General features: G+C 42.2%; 1 protein-coding gene across 1 annotated transcript in view; it reads right to left on the bottom strand.

Annotated features, from left to right (window-relative positions):
* The window catches only part of SIRAL2 (SIR2 antiphage like 2), an 822,333-nt gene that overhangs the window by 97,323 nt on the left and 706,883 nt on the right, over positions 1–18,127 (bottom strand). The window lies entirely within an intron of this gene.

The following is an 18,127-nucleotide window of genomic DNA, read 5'->3' as shown; positions in this document are numbered from 1 at the left end:
GGCCCCTTTGTGAATCAGGCACCCATTGTCAAAAGGTCCTGGGAGGTCTCACACATGCACATACATTTAATCCTCAGAGGCAATGGATTTGTTGTAGATATTGACAACACTGATTGCTGACATCTGCACATGACCTATTGCATGGTCAATCTTTTGACTCCTGTCAACAGCTGTGGGTTACATTCATTGAGTGTGGCTTACAATGCAGTCTCAGGATGGAATTTTCTGTACTGAGTCGTAAATATCCAGCTTTCATCATTGACAACAGACTGCAAACCACATTTTGTCTGTAACAAAACAGGTTGCATCAAGTGAAAAAAGTGCCAACCAGCTGATCATGTACTTGCATACCCTGCCCTCTGTTCTGTGCAATGGCCCGGTTGCCCGGATTCAGACCTAGCTGAAGGGTCGAGAGGTACGTGTAAACCATGACTTAAAGCTATGTTGTGCAAGACAGGCTAACATGTTATTGCACACAACTTCATGGGAGTACATCAGCACCCCCCCCCCCCTAAGAAAGTCAAGACATCTGAATCACGACTTCAGGAGACCAAAAGTGCCTTCTATGATGGCTCTAGTTCCTATGTGTGCCCTATTGTACCTACGCTGAGGTACAGTGGCTGAAAGTTTGTATGGTGTGAGGAGTTGAGGGGAGAGTGCACACCCAGCATCACCTAAGGATTGAAAATAGGGCACTTGATTACATGTCACTCTTGCAGCTGTACAGAACATGATGTATACTTTGGTACATGCAGTGTCTGTTGAGGCCAGTGGCGTCACTAGGGTTGGTGTCACCCGGTGCGGGTAACTCATGGTGTCACCCCCTCACGACTTACCGCATGGACCTCCTCCGCCCCGAGTCCGCCAGTGGACACAGTTGGCAAATAACGGGACCATACAGAATCCTTAGTAACGTTTGTAAATGTAGGTCCTATATTTACAAAATGTGCCTGTTAATGATTCATTAATCAGGTTGTACAGTGGGCTACCTGCTAGTCAACAGTTTATTGGAATTTATAATATCATAGGTATGGTACTTTTTACTGGTGTGGTGTTCCCACTATCCAGCAACACGATATATCAGTGGTCGAAGTGGGGGGAAAAAAGTAGGGGAACTGTGGGCGGAGAATCAGAGGGCGGGAATAACCCAAGGATTGGATCAGTGGGCAGAGCCAGAGGCGTGGCCAGAATGCGCAAACATCCCAATTTTTTGTATTTGTTTGGTTTCACTGCCCAGTTTTATCAACCATTGGATACACATGATTATTTAAGGTTATAAGGAGTTTTTGACAGGAAAATGTATTCACAAAGTGGGATATGCTTCTAATCACAGAATGTCCCCAAATACGATTAAATGTGGAAGCACACGCCATTTGTCTCCGAGCCATGGAGTTTCTGTCATCAGCACTTCTCCCTTTTCCAAAACAGCAGTTCAAACATGAATGGCTAAAAATCCTAGTTTGCAAATGTTTTCTAAATAATAATGGCTCTGCCATATTTGCTTCATAATGCAAGATCTGCAGCATGATCTGACCATTTCAACTAATAAATTGTTTGTAGCTCAAACGTATCAAAAGTTAATAAAACATGTGACTTGTGTTGCTGCGGAGTAGATGGCAGTTAATAGCTCACTGTTCTATGTTAGGATTTTAACTTATAAACTGCAAGTAACAAAAGGATCTCTCTGACAAAAGCAGTAGCCCACTGGCCTATTTACATTATGTGCACTTTGTGATCTGCATGGTACATGTTCTTTGCAGCAGGTACATTAACCCTCTGAGCTACCTTTCCATGAGTCAAATCTTCCATTAGACAAAGTTCCGATCTCTCTCTAGGAAGAACATTAATCACCAGAGTCATCATGACATTTTTATTGTTACCGAAAATTACTGGAGGCCAGGAAGGAGGCAGCAAGCGCTTTTAAAAGCATAATATACTTGCAAAAATGATGCCTCCACCTAAAGTGAGCACCTGGTGCGGTCACACCGGTTGCAGCGCCCTAGAGCTGGCCCTTCTCAAGGGTCCTGTGATCTCAGTGACAGGGTCACTGTTCTAGGGTGTACTGCTTCATAGGCCTGCCCGCAAGACTGGAGGTGAATTTCAGTATGAATAGTGGTGGACAAGCCTTGAAGGTTAACCTACACTTGTCAAAGTGCAAAAGAGGGTGAGCATCGTCGCCGGCTTCAGTGCATCTCTTTTGAAAAAGAAGTGTAACGAATAGGTGGCTTGCAGGTAATAGAAGTGATAGTACAGGAGTGGTGGGGAGTACTGGGCAGAGGTAAGCATCACAGGAGATTTGGTGGGCTTACAGAGCGATATGATAATATGTACTGATGGGGCTACATGGCATAACCTGAACAGTGTCTACATCAGGACGTTGGTATGAAAGCAGCATCATCTCCCACATCTGCGGGACAGCTGAAATCCTGAACACTGGGGCTGGCCTGAGGCTACTTGTTTTGTGTGGGAGCTAGACTTTCCTTGATCATGGGGTCCTGATGCGGGGTGAACTCTAAAAAAGTCTAAAAAGATAACACCAGGTGCTAAACAATTCCTGGTTGGTGGTTATCAAATCAAGTGGGCAGTCAGTTTAGGTCATCTCGTTGTTAAATGCCTCTCTGGAGCGCCTGTAAGTTAACCCGAAGATGTATTTATTTAACAAGCAACAAAATTCATACTTCCAACAAATATCCGTATGGAGTCCTTTTTTGAACTATAATCTTATATATAACTAAGAATACGCTGGTTATCACTATGGTGCCCTAATGCAGCCTCCGCACACCCTATTGTACCTAAAACATGAGCACTACTGTCAAAAGATATACTAATATGTTACGTTGGAAAATAAACCATTGTCTGTCTTGTTTATCATTATTGTGCACATACACCAACGCAGGATGCAAGCAACTGCTTCAGAAAGGTAGAGGCTCCTAACTAGGTTAATTAGCGAAACTGTGCGCCTAATCCTTGTCCACTCTCAGTGGTATAACTGTGACAAATAGCAGAAGCCGATTTAACAGTTGTACGCGCTGCCGTGAGCTCGCCTGCCACCCAGCTGCTAATTTCAGCCGGGCAGCCAGCGAAGAGTGGGGCTCTGCAGGGTTCGGGGTCGCAGTGTCAGCTATGGATACTGCCACACTCCCTCGTGCCGCAAGCAAAGGCATGCCCAGGGCTCTTTCAAGCTTCTGAAGTCCACTGGCCAATGAGAGCTCTCGGACCCAGGAATTCTCCCCCCCACAGTTTTTGTTCAAAACTATGGCCATGTCTGTTAGAGATCACAGCCCCTCTCCATCTGCATGTCGAATGACTCACAATACAACACTTTTGCACGCCGCAATAAAACGAGTCTCTAATGGCATTAAAAAACACAAGAACATTCAATAAAACAGACGTCACTCCTGCAGCTTGTACGCGTTATGCCTACTGAACATTTTACTTTCAACATTCCTTAAATGAAGATGGAAAACACATCACAAGCGTACATGGAGAAAGAAGGCAAGCCGCACCAGCCCGTCCTTTTAACCAGCGTTGTCTATGTCAAGCTCCGAGAAGCTGTTTGCACACTGCCGTTCCATAGCCTACATCTGTGCTTGGTGAAGACAATGTGCTAACTCACAGCGGCCGGCCTAAAAGAACCTAAAACAGGCCCAAAAACAGTCCAAAAATGCCCCACACACTCACTCATCTGTTAGATCAGCTCGTCGGGCACTGCCAGATTGCTCTACAGACCAATCCTGAGCCTGTTTGCTACTTTTGCCGGTCTTGCAAGAAAATATTATTCCATGATGCGAGTTTTTGTAATGTACGTCCTAATCATTTTGTGTAACCTTTGCACCGGAACTGCCTGATAGTTTATTATATATTTATCACAATCTACATACAGAGGTAAAGCACAAAGCAACTTTACATACGCAATAAGCAACCTGTAAAAGCTAAACTGCAAGCGGCTGAAAAGTGCACTCACATCGCGCCTTTCACAGTGCAACCACCACAGCCGGTCCTCGGCACTGCAGGAGCTCCGTATGTGAAGCCTCAGGCCCCGGATGCCTACGCCCACCACAATGACTTCCTTTTGTCCGCTTTTCGACCCCGCAAATCACAAATAACTAAAAGAGAAAGCGAGGGTGGAGGTCTACAGACTGCGCATGCGTAAAGAGTAAATCCGTAGGAAGATGAGCTAAATACATGGCGCAGCGCGCACTCCTGCAGTTGTCCATGTGTTGACGGTATGCTATACAACTCCTAGAATTAAACAAGTAATTTTATCTTTACCGCATTGAGGAAATACTTTTAGTGTAGATTTTCCTCACTATTTTTTCAGCTGCAAACAAGGAAAGAGTCGTGATCACTGAATGCGTGTGCGAGAAGTGTAGTGCCCCGTACCTCCGCACTTCGCTCTGCCCCTACCGACGCAGTCCCCTGTACCCACTGTCACCAGGTGTCACCCCATGTGATGGTGTCACCCGGTGCGGTCCGCACCCCCCGCACCCCCCTAGTGACGCCACTGGTTGAGGCCGTGTATGTGGCATGATGAATCTTATTGTAAAATGGTTGTTTAGGTGAAATGGCATTCGTACCTTACATTCATACATATCCCAAGTTTTGTGCTTGGTACTTACCCTGTAGACACATGTTGCCAAATTCTCCCACAGCTATCCACAGGGCAAGAGGTGATATGTGGAATAAAAAAGCTGTCATGGGTACTGCCTGGAAACACTGCATGCACATCAATGAATCTACCACTGGCATCACAGAAACCCTGCGCATTGATAGAATGTGATAGGTGTCTGTTGCAGAAGATGTGTGCAATGCGGCGGGGTGGCTGAAGAGCCACATGGGTACAATCAATTGCACCCAGCACACGTGGGATGTGGGAAATGAGGTAGAAATTGCTAGCTACCCATTGTCTCCTGACCAGTATATGGGGCATTCGTATGTTGAGAGGGGCTCGCGTATTGATGCAGCTCAGTACCTGATACAAGCACTGCTACTGGCTTACCTGAGAGTTCCCCACAAGGTCATTGGAGACCCTCTGGAATGACCCAGTAGCAAAAATATGGAGAGCAACAAGGCCCTGAGATGAGCTGGGATGGCATGGGAGCGACAGGTCACAGAGTCAAGTTCCTGCTTCCACTCACAAACCATCCCCAAGATGAAATCAGAGGGGAAATTGTATCTGGCCTTGATGTCTTACCTAGACATACCAAATAGGTTAATCCTTTGTCTGAAAATCCTCTCTACTCTCCTCCTCATTCTCCTGCACCTCAACTCTTCTTGCTGCATGGCAAGGGGCTGAGCAACAAAAACATTCAGCCACATGTTGGAAGATTTGTATGTGTTAGCTCTGCTTTTATGTTTGCTGCAGGGCTGGGATTGGCTGTTGGACTGCAGTGTTTCAGCGAGAGCAGGGTGGGGGCTGGTAAGCACTTACACAGGTGTTTAGCATTGAAGACAATGACCATCCGGCCCGAGTACGGAGATTCCAGCCTGGGTGCAGAAATTCTGTCCCGAGTGCGGACGTAAAGATACGAGTCGGAAATGACTTCTGTGAATACCAAAAGTCGTAAAGTTAGACTTTTGGCTCAGATTACCTTTGTGAATCGTCCCCGCAGTATTTCACAATCTAAAATGGTGGACGCCTGATCTCGCCATCAGGACATTTCCAATTAGACGGTAGTCAGAGGAAGTTGACTGGGTACTGGGTGTGAAACTCCCTGAGGGGCGAAGCCATAGGCTAACATGTTTGAAAGCAATGTACGAAAGCCAATGGAAGTGTCTGTCTCCATTGACTATCTCCCACGTCGTGGTGTAGATGTATGAGGTGGTTAAAAAAAAGCTAATTTACCTCCTAACAGTGCAACCAACTTCTCCTCAACTATTGCTGCTGTTTCCAATCTCTGGGAGCCACAGTCTAAGATAGAGGCTAAAACACATCAACTATCTATGGGCTGTGCAAATTACAGGGCAAACGAAATAGCCCAACCATGGCACTGATCTGGAGAGTCATAAAATCCAAATTGCTAGCGGTGGCAGGGTACACTCAGCAAGCATTGCCAGGGAAAATGCAGACAGCACAAGAAAAGGTGCAGTGTAAGTGCTACAAAAGAATTTTTGGACTTCCCAAGTTCACCCTCAACAGTCTGATCCGGCTTGAGTTTGGTCTGTTTCAGCAAAAGTATGAATTCATGAGTATTCAGGCAAAATACTGGTAAAAGGTTCTGAAAGCCCGGACAGGGTCATTTGAGTAGGTGCTTAAAGCAATATTCGAAGTGGGACTCAATCCCTGGAAACATTACATTCTAGAGGCTGTGTGAAACTAAATCTAACAAGAGCAAATTGGTCACTGGAAGAAGTAAACTACGCAGCAATAAAAAATGCCCTAAATAGGCTAATCTTTCAGCTATCGGGGGAAGTAAACATGGCTAGGTATAAGGGCAATGGATGGCTATTAGGCCTAATTACATCATATGAAGCAAATATCATTCAGCCATATTTGAACAATGCCCTGGGAAAGAAATGCCTGAAAGATATTCAATGGGCCCAGATAGTGCAACTTTGAAATAAGGAATTGAATCCAGGATGGGAATCCTTAATGAAGAATGTTAAATGCAGTCTGTGTAACTACAGAGTGGAGTCCTTGGTACATCTAATATACTGCTGTCCCGCCCTGCTCCAACATCACCCGATGCAGGTAAAACTAATGTTCTTAAGGTATGTGTCAGACATGTGCAGACGTAGTCTTATGGCTCCTGACCTGTACAGTGCCCTCAGAGCTAGCCAAATTCGGCAAAATACATGAGTGACCCGAATGAAGCTGAACAATGCTAAAGACTCCGATAGGCATCAATAAAGATCAAAGAAGTGAAATTGGATTAGGCTACCTGGTAGATACAGATGTAAATTGCCATTATGGAGCAGGACAGTTTTTGGCCCCAATAAGTGGGATGGAAGATAGAACATTGGAATAAAGCTGGGAAGCTTATGAGAGCAGTCTGAACTGAGTAGTACAATGTCGCATGGCACATTTGACAATAGAAAATCCTAAGTAACTAGTGCCAGTGACATGTCAGCCCCAGAACAAATTACAAGACCTATTTAGCACAGTGTTCCTCCTATTTTATCATAGTGGAATGGGGTGGCCACAGCTCAATGGACCTACTGAACAGTTGTAAATAGCTTCTTGGTATATTTTGCACAGAGGCATTGTTCATAAAGATGGGGATGAAGTCTTTACAGTTTAGTTGAATTACTTAGCACTTGCCCTTTTATGCTTGGTCCATCTGTAAGGGGAAAGTCACGGGTTGGATCTCAACGCTGTGATTCTATTTAAAGGCACTGGGGTGGAGCTCTCACACTTAAGCTAAAATATAAAGAACAAGCATTTTGTATGTTAGGAACAATTGTATGTATGGGGGGCTCTCCTAGCCAGGTATTTATTTCTATTTGTCAGATGATAAAGATGCTCTGGATGGTTCCCTACTTTCTAAATAGTAGAATTTCAAGGTCAAGTGATGTCATACGTGTGAATTTGCAATGGTTTTAAGTAATTGTGCAATTAATTATTTCATTTATTCATTCATTCGGGATCTGGAAGGCCGTCGCCAAGAAGGAGCTGGGGGTCTATAAGCAGAGTAGCATTCACAGGAGGAAGTAATGGTAGGACCTATGACACTGGATCAAGAAGTCTGCAAAAGTCCAGCTCAGCCAGTCGTTCCAACATGCCAAGCGTGTGTGCTGTATCCTGACCTCTCTAATTGCCCACATACTTGTGTTGGCTTATTCCCAGCTTGATGGGCAGTTGAGAGCCCTGACAGCAGCATCAAGGGGTTGCGTTTTTGTTTTATTGTTTTTTATTTTAAATAACTATTTTTGGTTACAGCAACAAATTATGGCATCATCATAAAGGGAGACATATGCCCAACGCCTGAGAAGATTTCTTGAAGGTGTAAGTTTTGCACAAGGTGTACAATGATACATTTGTATATTAATTTCTGGAAAATGATGCCAACATATTCCAGATCACTCCCAAAGAATTGTTCTGAGCAGACACATGCCTGTCTAATAAAAATTATACATGAGTTTGTTTGATGTTATAAGGGACAGTTGTACCAAACAAGCTAAATGTTTTAATTGTGTTTGGTGTGATGCTCTGTCACAATTTTGAAGGATGTTATGTTATCCCTATTACAGGTGACATAGCATAAAATGTTATGATACAGTAGATGTTCCAAACATCACAACTGTGTGTTAGTATTATTGAAAAAAAATAGTGACCATGTGGGCCGAAATGACTATAAACATAAGATTGAATGGCTGCATTTTTGATCAAAAACATATTTCAAATGTTTTTTAATTAAAAATACTATTTCATTTATGCTAAAAGTGACAGATTTGCATAATGTCTTACTCCATCACAAATGTGCATGTAAGCCAGTCAGCTAAAAAAAAATAAAAAATTGATAGGCATACATTTTTTTTAAAAAGACAGGAATGTGAATATATCGGTGACAGAGTAATACATATTCAAAACATTTTTTTTATGTACTTTGTTATTGCCGGATGATAAATCAATACTGAACAAAAATAGAATTTTTGAAGGGACTTTTGCAGATGGGATGTTCCGTCACATATATGTTGGAGTATCCCAGCTGGAAAACTCGAAATCAGGCACAAGAAATTACTCATTAGGAATTTTTTGAAATGTATCAAGGTTTAATCTTATTCACATTGTAACGTTCATTTTTAAAATATTTTTAAAAATATATGTGAAAATGTATTTAAAATTTAATGTAATGTACACATTTTTTACTAAACTCAAAGCCAGATTTATTTACTTTTTAATTTCACAATCCTACAACAAACTAAAAATAACTTACAGATATTTTGAAGTCAAATTGTAAATGTTTTAGCTCAGTTCTAAAGTGGATTAGAATTGTGTCAAGCCCTATGTATTTACTTATGCTGTAATAGTAAATTGAATCTACCAAAATATAAGCATAAGTAAATATATAGGGCGTGATATATTAATAAGCAACTTAAGTACTGAGAGGATGAGGAGAGGATGTGGCCTAATGGCTAAGGTGGTCGACCTCAAATCTGAGGAACAGGGTTTAAATCTCAGCAACAACGCTTAACATCCTGTGATTCTGGGTAAATCACTTATTCTCCCCGTGCTTAACAAAAATGCATGTGTCCTTGTGCAATGCAATTGGTGCTCATGTAAAGCCCTCTGATACCCGATACGTTCGGGTCGAGTTTGGGCCAAATAAAACTCCGGGGGAAAAAAAGAATCCGTAAAATTACTTTTTACATTTGAAAAATACTTAAGTTACTTGAAGTAAGTTTTACCATGGTGAAATGTCAAAACAATATAAACAGTCTTCCAGTTTAACCCCTTCGCCGCGGCACGAATTCCGCCGCGGCGCTGGGGGGGTTCGGGGTCAGCGCGGTGCCGCCATGCTCATGACGGAACCACTCCGTCATGAGCCACGGGCGCGCTGTGCTCATGACGGAGTGGTTCCGTCACGACTCCGCCCACTTGCATTGATCACCCGCACAGGCGGGGAATTAGTGTCGCGTGGGCGGAGTGGCCGCCAACGGCCGCAGCATGACTGAACCACTCCGTCGTGAGCACACAGCGCCCATGGCTCATGACGGAGGGGTTCCGTCATGAGCAGGGAACGGGTTAAACAAATAGTGGTACAACATTGCAGTAAATATAGACACACATTGGTTCATATTTTACCTTTTTTAAATGAAAAAATCTGCTTTTGTTTACCTTGTACACACAATGCACAAAGGGATTTTTGCTTTATATTACTTTTTGTGACATAAGTTCACTAATCAAAACAACACATCAGAACCATTCCGAGGTGCTAAACAGCTCCTGGAGAAAATTGAAAATGGTTAAGAGAAATGATCAAAAATAATATGTGAGCAATTATGGCAAATTACAAAACTGCGACCAAATGGTTTCTGAAGAAGTCCTCTACAAGCAGGAGGTAATGATAAACATAAATTCAAGTTTAAAAGCTTTGAAGCAGGTGAAATATGAAAACTTGGAAAATGTTTTGAGAAAGAAATTCATGATCAGTTATACAGCATCCTCAAGAGCAGGTGATGGGGACCTTAGCCAAGAATCGGGGAAGCAGCTGGCCACAGAGCACTGTGTTTCGGCTGCTGAAACATCTGACACCGATGGACACAGTGGCATGAAGGGTGAGGGCCTTAGATGCCAAATGCAACAAATGTTTGCATTTCAGGATGCCTTTTACAGTTCAATGTCTGGCATGCAGAGATCGCTTGCAAACATATTTTGCTCACTCACCCCAGCCTTCTAACTAGCCCAATCCTCTGCCCCAAATCAGGTCCCTTCCTCAACCCAAATCCTAACTCCCGACCAAATCCCAAGCACACTCACTTCTTTACAGGCACCCACTCCCACAGACACAAGCAGCACAATCACAAACACACATGCACAAATGAACAAACACAAAGAAACACACACACAACATACTCACTTTTAACACTACACCCACAGGTACCACAACCACCAGCACACCCACAATAACCACACCCACAAGCATATCAGCCACCACCACAACCATTACCACACCCACAACCATCAGCACACTAACAAGCACCCCAATCACCACCATACCCACATGCACCACCACACCTACAAGTACCTATCCGCCAGCACACCCACAAGCACCACAACCACACCAACCACTTCAACAGCACAGTCATTCAAACCAACGCCCTCACACAAAAGCACAGCTACAACCAAAACAACATCAACCAAATCCAAACACACACACTCACCAGAATACCAAACAACAGCCAAACTACACGCATCCAAACACATAACATATGCCAGACCCACATGCAACTGCCAAACATACAAACACATGCACCAAAAACACACTAACCACCTTAACAGCACACTATGGCGCCATCAACGGGGTAGGAAAATTCTGACGGAGACAGCGGCACTTGGACAGACTATTATCTACAGACCCACCAGCATCTAAATTGAGCAGGCGGACCTCCTAGTAGACAGGTGGAGAAACAGATGGAGAAACAGACGGAAAAGCGATGGTGGGACCACATCCCCAAGATCTAAATCAGTCCCTCTGACTAAGCTGATAACTAGAGAAGATGGACGAAACAATACAAAGAACTTGAGACATTGGAACAATTTCTATACTCCCTGAAACTGTCTACCATGGATGCATCACAAGCTAGAGAATCTCAATGTAATTTGCATCACATGCGGAATTGTCCCGAACAAACATTTTTGCAGATGAGAAGGGTTGACTTGAAGTTGTTGCTCGCCAGTGAGCCTCAGGATCTAGACTTAAAAATCAACAGACCCAAGCTCTGAGAGACAAATCCAGATTATCCCTTAAGTTATGATTGACCAGAGTATTGGTTCAGTTAGGCATGCCTGTTGGAGATGATGTTTCTTAACAGTGGTATGGGATTCTAATCATACCTGGTAGTGTCTGTTTTTTACTGGTTACAGTGGTTTGAAGTGTCTCTAATTGATCTTTATTTTCCTTCCTGGAATTGTGTAGAATATTTAACCTGTCAATGATCAAAGATTTCTAATGGTAAACATTGATACTTGATTACATTTTAGGATTAGGTCAAGGAAAACCTTGAACAAGTCAATAAGGGAAGTGGGGAACTGATTTAAATATTCATTAGACTGGATGATAGGTCTATTTATTCAAACATGGCTTTATTTCAGCAAAGCTATAAAATTTAGCAATAAAATAGAATAAATATACAATTAAAAATACAGCTCAATATAGGTGAAAACATGTCACAAATAACAGCTTAAGATCTCTTAAAAACATCAATTGTCAAAAATGCTCACATGCAATTAGCAGGAATAATAAAAAAACAGGTTCCTATTAGTCACATATCAACTATAAAAACATAATCATTTAATGGCAGTTCTTTTTGCCTACATCTGTTCTCAGTAACCATAAACCAATTTTGTTAGAACACCCATAGGCCTCCAAAACTTACTTGGCTTAGCAGAAATATGATAAGTACCCCACTTTATGTAAATGTTTCGTAGCCCAGATTTCTTAAAATAGGCATATATCGTAGTTACCAATAAATTCATTCCAATGGGGTTGCATCACTTCGGCCCTAAGACTAGCCACATTCAAAGAAACCACCAAGGTCAGAGAAGGCAACAATCTGTAAGATGAAAATTACTTTTGAGCTCCTTAGCTAAACTACATGGAACTTCGGAGACTGAGGGGTCATTACCACTATGCACAGAACCAGATAGGCCTAGCTTATCATGTTGGGATTTAACAGATAAGCGAAGTGTGTTTGAGCTGACCGTGTTACGGTGGGTCTTATCGAGGCTTGAAGGGGAAAAGCCGCTGCAGCCAATCTGTGTAGATGAAGGCGAACCAAGAACTGAAGCAAAGCTGCCCCTAAATCCAGAGGCTTGAGCGATACCAATCAACTCACACTTGGGCAGCAAATTCAGCGCTCTATGGAAACACCGTGTACTGTTGATACATGCTAGAGCGCAAGGTGTACACATACTACTGGGAACGATTTTGGATGGGTGTACATTTATTCAGCCACATTTTATACTAAATACACAACTAAGATAAGACCTCAATGACTGTGTACTGCCCTGGTCGAAGTTGCAATGCCGCACAATTTCTATATGGGTTCACTGCTGTATGAGGCAAAGGACAGAGGACGCTTATATCACAACACACAAGGCAGATCTAAATTACCATATATGCCTGTTATTTTTTTCTTACTTAACACTTTGACATAGCTTTCATTCTATATATATATTGTAGAACAATAATGCATAAACTAAAGTCTGGACTCTACCCACTTACACCTGGCCTACTGTGACATAGAACCAGCTTTCAAAATCAGTAAAGTCCAATGGCCCTAGGATAAGGGATATGACACCCTACTAAAACTATATGACCTCAACCATACACTAATTATCATCATCAATCACTTTATTTTGGTTCAGGGAACCATAAAAACACCACATAAAACAAAAGAGTCACATAACACATACAGAGGTATTAACGTAGTTCTTTACGGTGCTAACTATAGCAGATTAAGACCGAATTACGTTGATTTGGGAACAGTTACAGTTTGATAAGCCTCCCCTCTTTCTCTGAACCCAGACAGCAAAAAAAATAATTAAGAGACCAGAAATGGAGTCAAACATGGGTCAGCCATGGCCTCCAGATAGTTATTATGAGTCTTCAGGTTGTAAGTAAAATCCATAAAGCATTTGTGTAATTGACACTTAAAAATCCAGTCATTTATCATACAATCATTACATTGTCCTTATGAAATCAATTTAGGGTAGTCTCTCTATACATAACAGTTCAGATTTTGAATTTCTGGAAAGTGCAATTCATAAATGTTATATATAAATGATATGGAATTAGCAGCATATTTTGAGTTTCCAGAGAGTGTGTTTCCTGTTCTTTTTCATGAGGGTTAAAAAGAACATTGAACTAGCAACATCTTACCACTTACTTTTGCACTCCATGGGGCTATGTTATAGGGAAAGGTAAGGTCAAATTGACAGCAACATTTCGAACTTATATGTATAAGATCAAATTTGGCGCTATCCACAATAATCCATGATTTAGGTTTCTGGGGAAAGCGTCTCTTGCTATGTTTCATAAATGTTATAGGCCTGATGAGTTAACATCAGTCTTTTAAACTTATTGTTGCACTTCATTGAACTATATACTAAAATAAAATAGTATCAGACTGAAAAAGCCTTTATATTAGCACTTCTTAAGCTAAACTAGAACCCACAGAGATACGTTTTGTTGTAGTCTGGTTAGTATTTTTTACAAAACACTTATTAATGTTAATGGCTTAACTCACTTCATTAAAAGGAAAAAAGCACTGACCTATTTAAAGGCTCTACACCCAGACCTTGTGTTAATAAAAGAAACAAACTTTCACCCTAAAGAGAGTGAAAAGCTCAGGATGGACTGGTTGAGAAGGGTCTATCATGCCAGCAAAGTAGTAACTTAAGACAATACAGGAACAACTAGTGTGGCTTACCGGCAGTGAGTCGTAGCCATCCTAATAAGAAAAGTCCTTCTAATCCCAGTCTTGAAAATGTGGTCAGATCCATTCAGACATTTTAAATGAATTAAGGGCAATATACAAGCACAAATGTTAGTTATGGGATCAGTATATGCCCCAGTGGGAGACAAAAGTGCTTTCTTTCAAGGAATTTGCAACATTCTATGACCTAAGGGGCAATCTAAAACAAAATACTTGTTAGGGTAATGAAACTTAGTATTCGGCCCTCAATTAGACAAGCCAGACCACTTTTCTGTTGGATACACCCGAGAGAGAAAACTTAGAGGGCTTTATGAATGAACACTCTATGTTCAACACATGGGGAATAATGCACCCTAGAGGACCAGATTACACATTTACATCATGTACCCATGAAACATGTTCCCATATTGATTATTCCTTTGCATCTGCCCCATTACTGAACACCTCACTGATACATTAACAATACCAAATAGCATCTTCGATCATGACGCCATCCATATTAGTCTAGAATTGGGCTTACTAAACCCACCACAGGGATGATAGAGAATGAATATATCACACTATCAACAAGAGAGCACTCATTTAAAATCTCAGTTATGCATGAATTTAGAAGAAGATGAGGGCACAGTGTCCTCAACTTAAGTACTGTGGGAAGAAGGCAATGCATCGTTGAGGAGAGAGATTATCAAGATACAGCTCTGAAAAAAGGGAAAGCGCTGGCTCCTCAGACCAATTTGAACAAAATATACAGACACCTACACAGCAATACACACATAAATCCTCAAAGGAGATACTACGCCTAATTAAGACAAATATGATTTGAATAAGTCATATACAACTATATAGGAGCATACCCTATTTTCCATTAAGCAAAGACATTATAAAAGGGGGTTGAAGATGTACAGAGATATAGCATTACAGTTTAGTCAAATGGAAGCTCAATATATGATTTCAGCACTCAGAGAAATAAGAAAACACAATTACACATCATTCTTTCATGGAGTTCTTTAGGGGCTGTACTCATCAGCTACTGATGATACCAAGAGGAAGGAAGACAAAGTCTTTTTACCCATGTGAATCCCAGGACTATCCAAAGAGCAAGCTCACCTACTGGAAAGTGACATTTTAAAATTAGATCTTGGTAAAGCAATGGATGATTTACCCTAGAGGACAGCCCAGGATTTAGATGGTTTTCCATCTCAACTTAACAAAATAAGCAAACCACACAAATTCTTTTATAGGATAATTACAACCCAGGATCCTCTTAACCTGGCCAAAATATTGTTGATCCGAAAACCTGAGAAAGGCCCTTATGTGTGGGTCATAGGCCATTCTTGCTAATTAATGTGGATATAAAGGCCTTGATCAAAATACAGGCCAACCTTTTTTAATACATCTAACACAAGTCGGATTTGTGCACTTCTGTAGCCCATTTGAAAACACTATCACATATTGTGTGGCAGGCATGGAATAATAATGGTGTGGCTGTGTTTTTGACTGTGAAAAAGGATTTGATAGAGTGGAATGGGGGTATCTCTTTAGACAAGTATCAAAAAGAGTACGGCCAGGTAGTATTGAATGAGGGTCTCTTTGAAAAAACAATTGGGACCCTCCACAGCTACTTTTGATAAATGGCATGTTATACCCATAGAGGTACTAGTAATCAATCACATCATCATCGGGTCTACCCTTCACCAGGAGGGGGTCTCTTAAGACAAAGAGACAGCATGGGATCTGTTAAACCTAGGTAGTGATCTAAAATTACCTCCTGTCCCAAGGCAAAAGGAATTTATTAAAACATGGGCAGGGGTAAGGTTAAAAAAGAGAAAATTTGTTTATTTATTTAAGTTTTATATAACGCTGGCAAGACCTGGGGGTATTAGAGCGCTTCACATCAGTACATGTACAACAAATAACAAGTATAGACTGCACACTTAAATCGAAACAGGAAAGGGCATGGGTTGAACATGATGGCGGAAAAATAGCAGGGAAGGGGTACAAGGAGATCAAGGGTTGAGGTCATGTCTTTGTGGATGATTAGTGTCCTGCTAGTTGAGATGTTGGATTAGGAGGAGATCCTTTAGCTGTCTTTTGAAGCTCAAGAAGGAGGGGTTAGTCAGGATATGTCCTTGAATGGAGTTCGAGATTTTAGAGGCATTGCTCGGAAAGCAGCGTGACTAGGTTTTTTGGTTGAGGGCTTTCAGGAGAGTGAGGAGTAGAGTGTTAGAGATTCTCAGGTTTCTTGTTTGACCTGCCCTTTTGAGTTTTGAGTTGAGTTAAGCTGGTTTTCCAGTGTGAAGGGCTTTGTGAGTTAAGCGGGACGTTCTGAAAATGCAGCAAGCTTCAATTGGAAGCCTGTTCAGTTCTTTCAGGGCAGGGATATGTGGTTGTAGTTTTTGATTCCTGTGTCCATTCTGGCAGCTGCATTGAGGGTGGTTTGAAGGAGGGCGAGGTGGGATTTTGTAGTACCTGTGAGGGTGATATTGCCATACTCTTATCTGGACAACACCAGCGCTTGCAGGACAAATGTAAGATCGTTCGGCCGTAGGTAGGGTTTGATTTTGTTCAGAGGTTTCAGGTTGTAGGACGCCCTCTTTGCACTGTTCTTTATGAACAAGTTACTTACCTTCGGTAACAATGTATCTGGTAGAGACATAGCCTAGCCGCAGATTCCTTAATTTGTGAATTCTCCCCAGGCGTCAGCCTGGATCCGGGGGGGCGACGGCGCATGGCACTGTACAATGTCAGCTCCGGATATGACGTCAAAGGAGCCATATAAGTCCCCTTTGGTGTGCTGACATCAGCTTCTTCTGAGACACGTAGAACACACACACATAGAAACTGGCTGTGGAAACAGTGTGCTAAGAAGAGGAAAAATATTTAGAAGAATAAACGAAAAGAGAAAAGAAGGGTATGATAATACCAGAGAAAGCCCTTGAGGAAAATGCCAAAAAGTCAATGAAGCACAAATCATGTAGAGGCGCAGGGCACAGTACACAAGAAAAACACCTCCTACTCCCTTAACCCTATACCAGGAGGAAAGGGTTGCACTCCTTTGTCCATATACCAAGAGGAAAGGGTGGTAGAGAACTCCATATAAGGTCAAAGAGACCAGATCAGTGGATCTGGAGAACCCCGCCTCAACAGAAGAAGAATAAGGAAAAAGAGGAAGCCCACTCCCACATCAAAGGTCATAGAGTCAGGAAGTAAGTCAACTAAAAACTCCACGAGCAGACCTAAAGGTCATTCGCAGAGCAGAGAGAATAGGCGGGGCGTTAAGGAATCTGCAGCTAGACTATGTCTCTACCAGATACATCGTTACCAAAGGTAAATAACTTGTTAATTTGATAGAGATATCTAGCCACAGATTCCTTAACTTGTGAATTAGATACCAAAGCCATAATCTCTAGGAGGAGGGTCTGCGAACCAATCCCACAATAGGTCCAGGAGGACCGGCTGACCGAGATTAAGATTGGCCACACCTCAGTGGAAAAGGATAAGGAAGCGAAAGAGATACAGTTCTCTTCTAAAGGTGTTAATGACCACAACAAAAAGGCAAGCAAGGAATATGCACCAAGATTAAGGAGCATGTTTCCTCAGGCATAGAAGTACCGAAGTACAGACGCCCGTAGTAACCCAACCCCAAGGAAGATAGGCATGGATCCAATTAATGAAAAGGCTAATTGGTCCCACTGGAACGTGGGCACATGACCACTAGAAGGGGCAGAGGAGTCTGCAATATGTATAATAGAGGACTGAGCCACCAGACCAACTAACCAGACCATGGCATCTATCTAGGTGAAAGACCATGGCTATTAGAGGAGCCAAGCAAACCTCTAATTGGAAAGAAGAAACTAAGATATGAAGAAAAAGTACTAATGGAATTAAGTTTCGACCGCCAGGTAGGAAAGAGATACTGCAGTAGCACAGGACACTGCCTCTGAGCCAGGCCCAATAAGAGGATCAGGCAATTCTGGCAAGGAAAATCTGAGACTGGGGAAAAAAAGGGGGAGGGGGACGAAATCCT

The sequence above is a fragment of the Triturus cristatus genome, chromosome 7, assembly GCF_964204655.1.
Source record: "Triturus cristatus chromosome 7, aTriCri1.1, whole genome shotgun sequence".
NCBI classification, from domain to species: Eukaryota; Metazoa; Chordata; class Amphibia; order Caudata; family Salamandridae; genus Triturus; species Triturus cristatus.
This window is presented reverse-complemented; position numbering and strand designations above follow the sequence as displayed.